General features: G+C 42.3%; 1 pseudogene; it reads left to right on the top strand.

Moving 5' to 3' along the window:
- Positions 1 to 3,202: 3,202 nt before the first annotated feature.
- On the top strand, positions 3,203 to 12,293 carry LOC103465192 (putative RNA-binding protein 15 pseudogene; annotated as a pseudogene).
- The last annotated feature ends 448 nt before the right edge of the window (positions 12,294 to 12,741 follow it).

The raw sequence follows: 12,741 nt of genomic DNA, 5'->3' as shown, positions 1-12,741 counted from the left end.
TTTTAGCTGAGAAGCTCGGCTCTATCAAAGCTGACATCACTGAATTACCAGAACAGATAAAAAAAAAAAAGTAAAAAATATAACTCATTTTCTTTCTCTACAGGGATTTTTTATGTTATTGTTCTTTGCCTACGGAGTAGAAATGAACATGGCCATAATCCATGCATGTTCCGCCTCACTCCTTTCTTTGTTTTTGTTGAAGCACGGAAAGCAGGAGGATGTGCCGGTGTTCTGCAGGTGTTCAGGCGGTGGAAAAAAGTGGGTCATGCTGAGCTCTGACAGGCTGACACGGGCTGTGCTCACCCTCTGTTCGCTGGCACGGCTTTTGAGCAAAACCTGCTGCAAGTTTGTCATCGGTCCGTCATGTATGGATCTACCGATCAGGATGCCACACAGGTGACAGGTTTGTGACAGAGCCTCACAAACACATCTGTTATCTGGCATGAGAACGTGCTGCTAATTTAAGAACAAAATAAAAACCGCATTTTTATTAAAATCCTCCTTTAGTCACTTGCAGGTTTCCCCTTCGACAGCTTTACGACAAAAATATCAAGAGGCTTTATGTAGCGATGTTAACAATCGCTTCATAATTTCTTAATGTGTGACAAACAATCTGGGAGGTTTGATAACTTGTGTGATTTGGACGCCTGAAAGCATGTGTCCAACTCGGGGTCCGTGGGCCAAATTTGACCCGCCATAGCTTTTAATGCGGCCCTCCAGATTCTAAACTAAACACTATGTGTGATTAAATATTATGTTATCAATCAAATCAATGCAGTTTTTATCTGTTTGCTGCCAAATGATATCAATCCGTCTCTCCAGTTTCTTGAGAATTATTGTGGAAATTCACACAAATCAACAAATCCCCGTTCTTTTTGCACTAATACATAATTGAGTTCATTGCTGATTTTTCTCAAATATTGTCAAAAACTTTTTTACTTGTACTAGACAGCTGCCTCGGTCTGAATTGATGTCAGATTATAGTCCATGAGCTGTACTGCGGGAAATAAAAAGGTCGCATTTACAGTCACAAATAAGTACAAATATTCCCAAAATTAGTACAACAAACACTTTCATTTTTATTGCAAAAAAAAAAAAAGAAGAAAAATCACAAAAAGAATCACAAAATCCTGGAGGGACTGAAAAGATGTTCAATAGTACTATTTAACTTTAAGAATGTATTGATATTTTAACAGTTTGTGAACAGGTTTTACCAATACATTCAGGGACAACAGGCCCTTTATGAGCATTTATTTTGATTTGCCTCAAAACAAAAACGAGTTTGACACCGCTGTCTTAAAGGAACCCTGTAGTTAGATGTTATTCAGATAAATGCAGTAAGAAATTATGCTAAATCTGTTTATATTTCAACCAGAAGGGAGAATGTACAACAATGACAAGATGGAGGGACGCCACATGGGCTGATAGAAACTTATATGATCTAGTTAACATGAACAAGGAGGTTTCTGTGACAAATAAGACATTAACTGAGCTGCAGTGATTGTGAGTGGTTGGTGGAACCCAACTTGTATTCTGTTTAGGACCTCATGCGACCTTGAACCTGTTCTGTTAGAAAAAAAAAATCCTTTAAAACATTTCTGCTGTCATCATAACTCGGTCTGCAGAGTGCAGGACTATTTAGTTGTTCTAGTCCAGACAATCAAATGACCTCAATATCACTCAGAGATTTAAAGCGGGAACACATTTGCCCCTCTCCTACTAGCTTTTTGACACAGATAAGCTCATTTTGGTGCAGGGTACTGCAAATTGCCTTGCTAGGCTGTTGCTGGGACATGTGTCTGTCAGTGGAGGACTATCACCAGATGGTCTCTCTCAGAGGGAAGCTAGTTCAACAGGACAAAACTCCTGCCGCCATTTTTAGGGACAATTTAAGCCTTTTATGATAGTGAATGATAGTGAATTGTGTTAAAAGCCTCACTAGCAAGTGGATAGTGATGGCGCTGAGCTGTATGTACAAATCTGCTCTGAAATATGAGTAAAATGGAGATAAAATTTTCTGAATTGGCAGCAAGGGAAGACCCCTCTGCCCCAGTTGCTGCTGTGCAGTCTGTAATCCTTTGCGTGGGAGTGCCCTACATAGTACGTGCAACAGAATATAACTCAGTATTTTATTAATCATAAACAACCAGCCTTACAAAAAGAAGAAGAAGTGAAACATTCATAAGAAGGGCAATGATGTGTGTGTTTTTTAATGGCCAAAGTAATTTTAAAGAAATAATAATTGGTTTTATTATAAAAAACAACCACTAATTTACTCTCTACCAAAAGTTCAAAATTACTTTTTTTCTTCTTTTTTTATCGTACTTTACGTGTCGGAATATGTAATGCAATATAAATAAATACTTAATCATTTTTTATAAACGCATCCTGGATAATGAAGAAAAAATTAAAATTGTGGTAACCAGTTTATTTATTGATTGATTTATTTGTTTGTTTACTTTTATGGTAGTTTTGATCCATTTGATCCAACTGCAGTTGGTGAGGAAAGAAGAAAAGAAACAAACCCGCCCTCTTGTGGTAATTTTTGGCATTACATGCTCACTCAGAATCCAGGGCTTGTGCAGTTTGTAATTGTTTAACAATTCACATATATAGATTTTCTAAATACCTACACCTATGTCGTATAATTACATCAAATGACAGAAAGTTGCAGCAATAGCAAGTGATGAAAAGTAATGATGGCATTAGAAATCTTTAAAAGAAAAGCAAGTTTGAGCAAGTAGAATATATTTAATTTTTCTTTGGGATCAATAAGGTACTTATGAATTTGAATTGAATTAGCTAAGCAGAGATGCTGTGTTTTACTCAGTACACTCTAATGAGAAGTTATGGATACAAACTACATCTGTTGAACATTTCAGGGAGTTTTAAGGGCTTTTCTAAACCTCCATATTATACGAAATGTTAAGCCCTCACTCCTTGGGATTGTACTTTGAGTTCGGCAGAATGGCACATAGAAGACAAGAGTAGAAGCCGCAAGGAGCCTCAGCTCGCCATGTTGTAAGAGGCGATTAGTGTTGAGTCAAGGGTCAAAATCTGTAATTTGATTCACTAGATCTTTATATCTAGTGATATAAAGATCTAGTGATATATATATATATATATATATAAACTTGGTCATATTTTGAAGGCAAACTTGCCACCTGCCACTTCCAACATGGCGCATGCGTTGACGTATCGTTCCAGTTCGTAAATGACGCTTCTACTTTTTCACTTCTATGTTTAAGAGCCCTCACTCTGCCTTACAATAGGCCAACTGGCTTACTTGTTCATGTCACTCGGGAGCTGCGGAACCAATCAGCTTCTTTCAAGCAAAGGAGGCGGGACTTACATTACAGTAGTGCAGCTTATCCAACATGGCGCTGACGTCGCTTGCCTGATAAGCATTTCTAAGTTTCGTCAGTTTAGTGGTTATTAATTTGAAGAGAATATATTTAGGCATATCACTGAATTGAAGTGGCAGCTGTTTTCAACTTGAAATGAAAGGGAAGGAGCGATCACCGGTGAAAAAACGCACCCGTGGGCCCGACGATGGCAGAGACCGAGGAGGAAGCTATCCGAGCAGCAAGAAGACCACAGCTCTCTCAGCCAGCAACGGCTCCGCTCAGGGCGGCGCTCCCTCCAGACGAGGTTTACCCAGCGACAAAAGAGATATGAGGGACTCAGAAGGACACGGCTCATCTAGTCGGATCGGTAGCGGCTACGACTACGGTTCTTCCTCCGGGAACAAGTCGCATGGTGGCGCTGATATCGCCGCGGAAACATCCAGGTCTGGTTCACGCGGCGAGCCGCGGCCTCCGTTGGCCCCAGGAAGTGAGTACAAGACACTGAAAATAAGCGAGCTGGGCTCCGAGCTGAACGACGAGGAGATAGAGGACGGGTTGTTTCACGAGTTCAAGAAGTTCGGGGACGTGAGCGTGAAAATATGCCGTGAAAACCACGAGAGGGTGGCGTTCGTGAACTTTCGGAGGCCCGAAGACGCCCGGGCGGCCAAGCATGCCCGGGGGAAGTTGGTGCTGTACGACAGGCCTCTGAAAATAGAGACCGTGTACATTAACAAGCGTACGAGCCACTCCCCGGTTAGTAAAGACAGTTTTCCCTCTGGACACAGGCACCTCCACTCCCAGAGACCCCAGTCTCCCCCGGGCCCGGGTTACAGGGACTACCGGTTACAGCAGCTGGCTCTGGGTCGACTCCCCGCTCCTCCTCCTCCGCCCCCTCTTCCTCCCCATCTCAGGGACCTGGAAAGAGACAGAGACTTCCCGCTGTATGAGGGCCGCAGCAGGCCCCCGTTCTTCCCTGAAAGTTACCGTGAGGAGGAACTACTCAGCCCCGAGGACGACCAGAGGGCGAACAGGACGTTGTTTCTGGGCAACCTGGAGGCCGGGTTGACGGAGAACGACATCAGGAGAGCGTTTGAAAGGTTCGGGCTGATTACAGAGGTGGACATAAAGCGGACTGTCAAAGGGCAGAACAACACATATGGATTCATCAAGTTTGAGAACCTGGACATGGCCCATCGAGCCAAAGTGGCCATGTCGGGGAAGGTGGTGGGTCACAGTCCCATCAAGATTGGGTATGGTAAACCAACACCCACAACCAGACTGTGGGTGGGGGGACTGGGCCCCTGGGTTCCAGTGACTGCACTGGCTAAAGAGTTTGACCGCTTTGGCACCATCAGGACTATAGCCTACAGGAAAGGGGACTCGTGGGCTTACATCCAGTACGAAAGCCTAGACGCCGCTCATGCTGCCTGGACCCACATGAGGGGTTTCCCTCTTGGCGGCCCTGACCGGAGACTCAGAGTGGACTTTGCAGAGACAGAGAACCGCTACCCACAGCAGCAGTTTGTGCAGCTCCCTCTCCCCGTGCCCCACTTTGACTTAGTCCAGGAGCCATTTTCTCATCGCCTGCCCGAGCCGATGAGAGTAAGAGACCGCACCCCTCCGCTTCCTGGCCGCTTCAGGGAGCGGGATCCGTATTCGTCTGCTGAGTGGGTTGGCCTGAATGCCCACGACAGGATGAGAGGACCAGGCTTTGACCCCATTGATCGTCTGGAGCGGCGCTGGTCAGTGGAGCGAGAGTTGCAGGGCAGAGATGTCGGCCCCAAAAGGAGACATTTAGACGATGGCTGGAGAGTGGAGCGCTCTCCTGACAACGGGGACTTCGGTCTGCGCCGTCATGGCGGCTCTTTGGAGCGCAGCCCCGGGGGCAGCAGCCGGGACGGGGGACGCTACAGTGACCCCGAGCGCCTCCCGCGCTCTGGCAGGACCACCCCAGCCAAAGAGCGGCAGAACAACCACAACTCTAGCTTGGCTGAGAAACGTAAAAGAACACGCAGCCCCTCTCAGCCAGAGCCCAAACGCAAAGCCGGAGATGCGGCCAAGAGCCCGGCGAAGAAGGAACAGCGGCCGGACAATCCGGCCTCAAACTCCTCCCCGTCCAAGCAGCCGGGCTCCGACGGGCCGAGGCTGAGCCAGGCCTGGGAGGGCGTCCTGCTGCTGAAGAACAGCAGCTTCCCCGCCTCCCTGCACCTGCTGGACGGAGACATGCAGATGGCAACCAGCCTGCTGGTGGAGGGCCCCACCGGCGGGAAGGTGACCCAGCTGAAGATCAGCCAGCGCCTCCGCCTGGACCAGCCCAAGCTGGACGAGGTCGCCCGCCGCATCAAGGCCGCCGGCTCCAGCGGCCACACCGTCCTCCTGGCCGTGCCGGGGAAATCCGAGGACGCCAACAGCTCCGCGGAGAGGCCACTGAAGAACCTGGTGTCCTACCTCAAGCAGAAGGAGGCGGCGGGGATCATCAGCCTCCCGGTGGGGGGCGGCCGCGACAAGGAGCACAGTGGAGTCCTGCACGCTTTCCCTCCATGTGAGTTCTCCCTGCAGTTCGTGGATGCCTCGGCCAAAGCCTTTGCCAAATCAGAGGAAGACTACCTGGTGATCATCATAATTAAAGGAGCCTCATAAAGAAAAGTGCAAATTACATGTCTTTTTTTTTTTTTATTATTATTTCTGTACTCTCATCTTTCTAAGTTGTGAGGAAATCCTGACAAGAGTGTAGTGGAATCTGATGCTGTAGGAGAGTGAAAGTTCATTTTGTGCTGTGAAAGATTTACTGAGAGGAATATAACAGTAAGATAAAGTATATTATATGATGGCACACTGATGTACTTCATACTTACTGTTTTACATGTTAAACTTAAAGGGTACGCTTCTTAAAGGAACTCAGAGCAAACTACTTTATAATGAATATGTTGCCTTATGACAAAGAAAAACAATTTTCTATCCAGGGGAGAACGTTTGATTTTTTTAAAAAATTCTAGGCATAAATTTAATTGATTTCTGTCAAACCGTTTTAACATTTAGAGAGAATTCAATCAAATACGGTCATCGTTTGTTTTGATTAGGAAAAGAAATATAATTGCTCGTCCAGTTACACTTTATAATATATATTCAGATGTTTCGGTTATCCCTGACAAAATGTCTTAAGGTCTCACAGTTTTCTAATTTTGACAGTTTATTTCAAGCTGAAAAGAAACGATTGTCTAACGGAAACATGTGTAATTTTAAAGGTATAGTTCATTTTTTTTCTCCAAGGTAAATTGTATGAAGATATAATCTACAACAGGGTTGTACAGAGAGGTTGCTGTGCTGTGATTTTGAGGAAAAGTGAATAAATCTTAATTTTTTTCTTCCTAGCACTTAGGATTCGGTTCTGTGCTTACAGGTATTGGCCTAAGTTTTCTATGTTATCTGCAAACATACAAGTGTGTCCCATAGATGCAGACATTTTCAGCTTTAGTTATAAATTGCTAACATCTGCAATCCGCAGATTTGTTAACTTTTCTACAAACTCACAGCAGTACGCCACCTTTCTTCTAGAGGCGAAGGAACTAAAACAAATTTATCTCCTTAAAAAATAATCTGAGCTATTTCTGTAGGTTCTTCAAAGTTCTTGCCTGAAACAATTATTGTTAAGTTGGGAGGGCTGGACGATCAGAGCTGATTTGAATAGACTATTGAGCCCTGATGCGAGTTTAAAAGGTAACTTGAACGTTTCCCTTGTGTATCTGTTCTTTCAAGCTCTGCTAACACCACAAGGTGAAGAGGATGGAAAGAAAAAGCAGACGGTTTCTCTAAATTATTTTAAATTCTGTTTGTATTGCAAGACATTTATCAGATAAAGGAAAAAAAAAAAGACCTATTATCACTTATTTATGTACGTCAGTGAGATTTGTCTCTTGACTCTTCAAAGTGATTCTTAAATGCTTTTTGTCTCCATCCTGTCCTCCGAATGATTTTGTTGCTATATTAAGTTTGGTTGAACATTATCCAGCCTGCTAATCTTAACTCCCACCCCAGCAAAGCATGTAACTGTTTGTCAAAATGTCGATGTAAACTATAAATGAAGATCTTTATGTGTACGACGGACGACCCTTCATCTGATCTGACCTGGAAGTAGAGAGCTATTGCTACGCTATCTGTGGACTCGAGCGTGAGGAGAGGAGGAGGAGGAGGCGGCTCCCTTCCTGCCGTCATCCGAGAAGAGACTTTTACCGGTTGATTTTCATGCTTTTGATTTGAAGTACTGTTTTAAATGAGAAAAAGCAAAAGAAAGTATGTGCTGTAAACTCAGGATTTCTGGAGACGGAAGTGGAGAACTTCAATGCCGATGGGCCTAGCTGTCAGACAAACCCGCAGACGTGCAGCAAGCACTTGATAGATCTTGTTTTAATAAATTTGCTCTTTCGTGGGAAAGACGAGTGCCTCGGAAGACAACTTTTGTGACCTGTTCTGTTGGTTTATCAAAGCGGAGACGCTTTCACTTTGACAGCAGGAGCTTCTCCCAGGAGAGGGAGTGAGGAGTGGAGGGAAGCCTCTCGGTTCTGTGTTTTCGGGTCTCGCAACTTTTACTCGGTGACGGCCTTCGTCGAAATTGAGAATTTGCTGTTAGTGCCGTTTCAGCAAGCCCGGAGTCGCCGCGTGACCTCGGCGGCCTCTGCTGTCACGGCGGTCAGGCGGAGGAGCAGAACGCAGCGCCTGGCGCAGTCTTCATCCGACGGGCTTCCTGTGGAAGGACAGCGGCGGCTTCATCGGCCTCTGGCTGTGCCGCCGGGGCAAAGAGTCGGTCGGGCATCTTCTTCAGCAGCTTAAGAAGGAGCGGTGTTTGTGTGGGTAGTTCTTGCTTTGGAGTTTCCATGAGGAAGGGCCTCTGTGTTAGGGCCAGACTTCACACGCCTGACAGTGCAACAGCGCCAAAAATGGGAAAGGAAGCGGCAGGAGGAGAGGAGAGATTGCCTGTAGAGTTCAAACTTTAGTCGTTTTTTTTTTTTTTTTTATCCGATTCATGCACTTAAAACTGCAAAATGAGAGCAAGGCGATGGGTGTCAGAAACTGCTGCTGGATCCCTCCTGCGACACCACGCTGGTCCGGGACGAGCAGACGGTTCGAACTGGGCCTGGTTTCTGTCTCTGGTTCCGGAGCGGAGGGATGACACACCGCTGGCCGTACGCGCGTCAGTGCCACAGGTACGGTATGGACATGACCTGAAAGCAGCGGCTGGGTACGTATTGCAGTGTTTGAAATGACTTTAAACATGATGTTCACAACTTATAACCTGCTGATAAGAAGGAGGGACTTCAAGCAGAGATGAAACCAGCAGAAACTTTTTAAATATGTGCAAAATTAATGCATAAAGTGCTTAATTTGGCTGCAGCAGCTTTAATGTTTTGTCTGTGTAATGTGCTGAATGCTAACAGGAAAGGAAATGTTTACAGTAAAGACAGAAACACAAACCTTGTGTTCAAAAAATAGTCTTTAGATTTAAATATCTGAAAGGCCAAATTTAGCCTAACATGATTACTCTTAGTTTCTTTTAAAAAACGCTAATGCAGATAAAATAGCAAAATTTAAATAGATATGGAGTAAAATATAAAATTATGGAATTTATGCAATCGCAATGAAGTAAGAAGTGCAATTAAGAGATGTCTTAAAAAAGGGCCTTACAATCTGATTTTTAAATAAATACTGACAAATCTATGCGTTTTGATTTCGACATTTGGCATCTGGAGGATTTTAAGGGATCGAACAAATGACACAAACCTGATAACATGAACTAGGACCATTTAGAGTTTTATAAATAAGTTGAAGGACCCTACAAGTCCTGAAGGCAGCTGACTTTAAAATTGGTCCAGTGTAATTATCTGGTTTTATTTACTGTGACTGCAGCTCAGATTTGCAGTAGTTGTAAAAAGAAAATGGTGGTTTTAGGAACCCCAGAGGAAAAAAAAAAAACATTACAGTGAGCAGAAAATAAGAGTGGAATAAAATAATATAAATATCCTTTATTGCAGGAAGAAAGATAGTTCACCAAATACTCACACAAAGATCATAAAATGGATAAAAGAGTAAAAAATAAAAATACAGAGGTAATAAAAAAAACTGAACAAGTTGGAAAAATAAAAATGTTTAGGCCTGTTTCAGCATTAAAACGAGACGATTTACACTTGGTGGCGATAGAAAGTGTCCAGCAGCAGCACAGACGTTACTCGGCTGTACAGACACCATCATGGATGTAAATTGAAAGCACCGTTTAATGTTTCGCTCTTCCTCCCAAACCGGTGTAACGGTGTAATCCTGATACGCCTCTGCTGCATGTCCAGGCAACACAACTCCAAAGTTCCTGTTACGCTATCGACTGCCAGCCCTTTCATTCTGATAACGTGTTTAACAAGCCTTTTCTCCATAACTGGGATTATGAATCAATCATGCAATCATGCTTGGCAGGTAAATAGGTCATTTATTGTTAGTTTGTTCAATTTTTTCTTTCTGAACTTGCAGAAACCTTCACAAATGACGCATTAAATCCAACATTTACCTGCAGGAACAAAATGTTTTGAAACCCTGTCAAAAGTCTTTCAGTAAAGTTAGTCTTAGTTTCAGGTTAAAGTGTTCAGAATAAAAAAAAAAACCGTCATGAGTTATTCTGGCCTTTAAATGACGTTCTGCAGGAACAATTTTGGAGCTTTAAATGTTAAATCATTAACGGCTCGAACCGCTAACTCAGTTTGTCAAAGGTGAACGAATGGCAGTTTTTATAGAGATCAGATAACCAGACGCTGCGTTGAGAAGGCAGCTCACCGAGTGACGGGAGCTGCTAACGTGATTTCAGGTGAAAAATCCTTGTTTCACAGAACAAGCAGGAGCATCAGAATGAGGCAACAAGGCGAAGGAGTTTGCTTTTAGTGTTTCATAATGCTAACTGTCTTTCTCTGCACTGAGCTGGGTGTGATTTAGATGACCTGCGGCGCGACGGATCAGCAGCTGACGGACGGCGAACCCACTCTGTGCCGTTAGCAGCGGAGGGTAAGCAGAGTGTCGGTCATGTTGCTGCAGAACTGAGGATGAGCCGGCAGCGAGCGCTCTGGTCTAACGCAGGGACACTTTTACAACAAAAGTCATAAAATTGGAGTTAAATCTTTTTTTTTAATACACCAACAGGCCACACTAAGATGTGACTAATGCGTTCTGCATACAAGCTCGGTGACATTGTTTCAGCAAACTTTTGAAGTGTCTCACTGTTGGTTTCAATACACTTTATTGATGTGCATAAAACTGACATGACTGTCATGAACATAACACTTATCATAAACATGGAGTTTTCATGAAGTGTCATTCAGTAAATGAGATTTTTAATGCAACGTTGCACTAAAAGTTGCATTAAAAGTGTCAAAAAAAGGTGCATTAAAACTTTAACTTTTTATTAAAAATGTCATTATTTACCAAATTGCACTTCGTGACAACAGTCATATTTTTTTGTCTAAATTTAGCAGCCATGTTTTTTAAAAATATTTTTAGGTTTTAATCGCAGACCCAAACATTAAATTTTGACAAAATGTATATTATTAAATTGGACTTTTCCTAATTATCCCTAAAATGTCTTGCATGAATACAGCTTATTCAATATACATTTTAAAAACAATTACTCTTACAGTAATGTTCTTAGTATGATCATTTGTAGACTTTTTAAACTTTAATTTTTAGGAAAGCAAAATGCTTTTTTAAACTGCACTTGTGGGATTTAGGATTCAGGTGTTTAATTTTAGTAATAAAACTGCAGTGACCAGACATTCAAACAAACCCTCTCAAAAGTTAGAACATCAACTAAGCATTTTAACTTTTTATTTTTTATATCTAAAACACTGCTCAGGTCGTTGTCATTTTTGTCCAGAGTTTCTAAGGAAAGACATGAGACTTCGGTGACGAAGGCAGCAGAGATCTGGTCCAGAGTCTGTGGCTTACGGAGGACTAAACCTGCCATATTCAGAAATAAAGAAGGACTCGACATGAACATGCTGCCCCGTGAAGTTTGTCACTCATTCTTCCTTAAACTTACTTTCAATAGAAATCTTTTAATATCAAAACTAATCGAGAATCCTGGAGCTTTCTTGCTATGATCAGAAAAATATGGAGAACTTAACCTGACAAAATCAAGAATAAATGCAGAAATAAATATATGGCTGAATTGGATAATTACTGACAAAAGGACCAAAGAAGAACTAAGCTAAATCCCATGAAATAGATTTTACTGTTTTAGTTTCTAACTGTAGCAATTTACCTCAGTGCTAGTATAGCTTAGGTCATTTTGATTATTTGTATTTTCTGTTCATTTCTATTCGTTTTCCTTAAATTTTTTTATCATTGTGTGATTAGTTTTGTGATGGATTTTAGACATTTGACTCTCACTTATTATAATTATTCCTTGAGCTCAGTATTTATTTCTGTGTTTATTCTTTACAACTTGATAATTACCAGCCAAGTTATTCCTCTACTTCTCTGTTTAAAGTCTGCAGTTGTTTACTTTTCAGTTACCAATTAAACATTTTTTGTTTTTACTTGGCATAAACGTTCATGATGCTTTGTTTAGTCTGCCCTCATCTGCTGGATTTCTGTAAACTGATTGGCCTTTTTCTCTGTGACCTCTTTCAGAGACGCAAGCTAAGTGGAAGTTAAACCCCTTAATTGAATTTGAGTGTTTTAGATCAACTCTTGACATGATGACTGGAAAGAGAGAAAAAGCATCTCCACCCAGGAGAACTATTCAGTTTTCACGCTGCCGCAGTGCAAGGACTTCCTCAAGCAACTGCAACGAACTGCGCTGGTGAGTACGAGGTAAAACCTTGCAGTTTATTTATCTACGTGAATTGTATTCACCTTTTAGTGTGTAAAATGTATAACTTGTGCTTGAATAAAGGTGTTTTTGTTGGAAAACAATTCTTGTCTGATTTATTGAAAATGTAAGATTACCTGCGGCTTTCACAGTCAAAGCATGTTGAGTTTACTTTTTTTTTATTTTAAATAAAGTAATAGATGTATTGTTTTACTCTCATGCCTCAGATGTGCAGCTCTTGGAAAAAACTCTTAACTTTTTCACATTTTGTCACATAATCGTCCAAATGTCTCATGGAGATTGAGGAAAACCAGGCACTGGTTTTAGAAATGTTTTGATTTATTTTTATTCAGCCTTCCTGGCTCTTATGGCATTTCTTTCTTTCAGTTTTCGTGCATCTAGAAACTGAAACTCCACCTCAGTCTCAATTATTTCTGAGCCTCTTGAACAGTTTTTATTCCAGAACTCCTCTTTATTTACCTCGAATGCTAATAAATTACACTTGTGTTTGGGAAATAAAACGTGTTACTCAGACCGATATCTGTCACTAGA

Source organism: Poecilia reticulata, linkage group LG5 (assembly GCF_000633615.1).
Source record: "Poecilia reticulata strain Guanapo linkage group LG5, Guppy_female_1.0+MT, whole genome shotgun sequence".
NCBI classification, from domain to species: domain Eukaryota; kingdom Metazoa; phylum Chordata; class Actinopteri; order Cyprinodontiformes; family Poeciliidae; genus Poecilia; species Poecilia reticulata.
The sequence above is the reverse complement of the archived record's forward strand: the minus strand, read 5'-3'. Positions and strand labels throughout refer to the sequence as shown.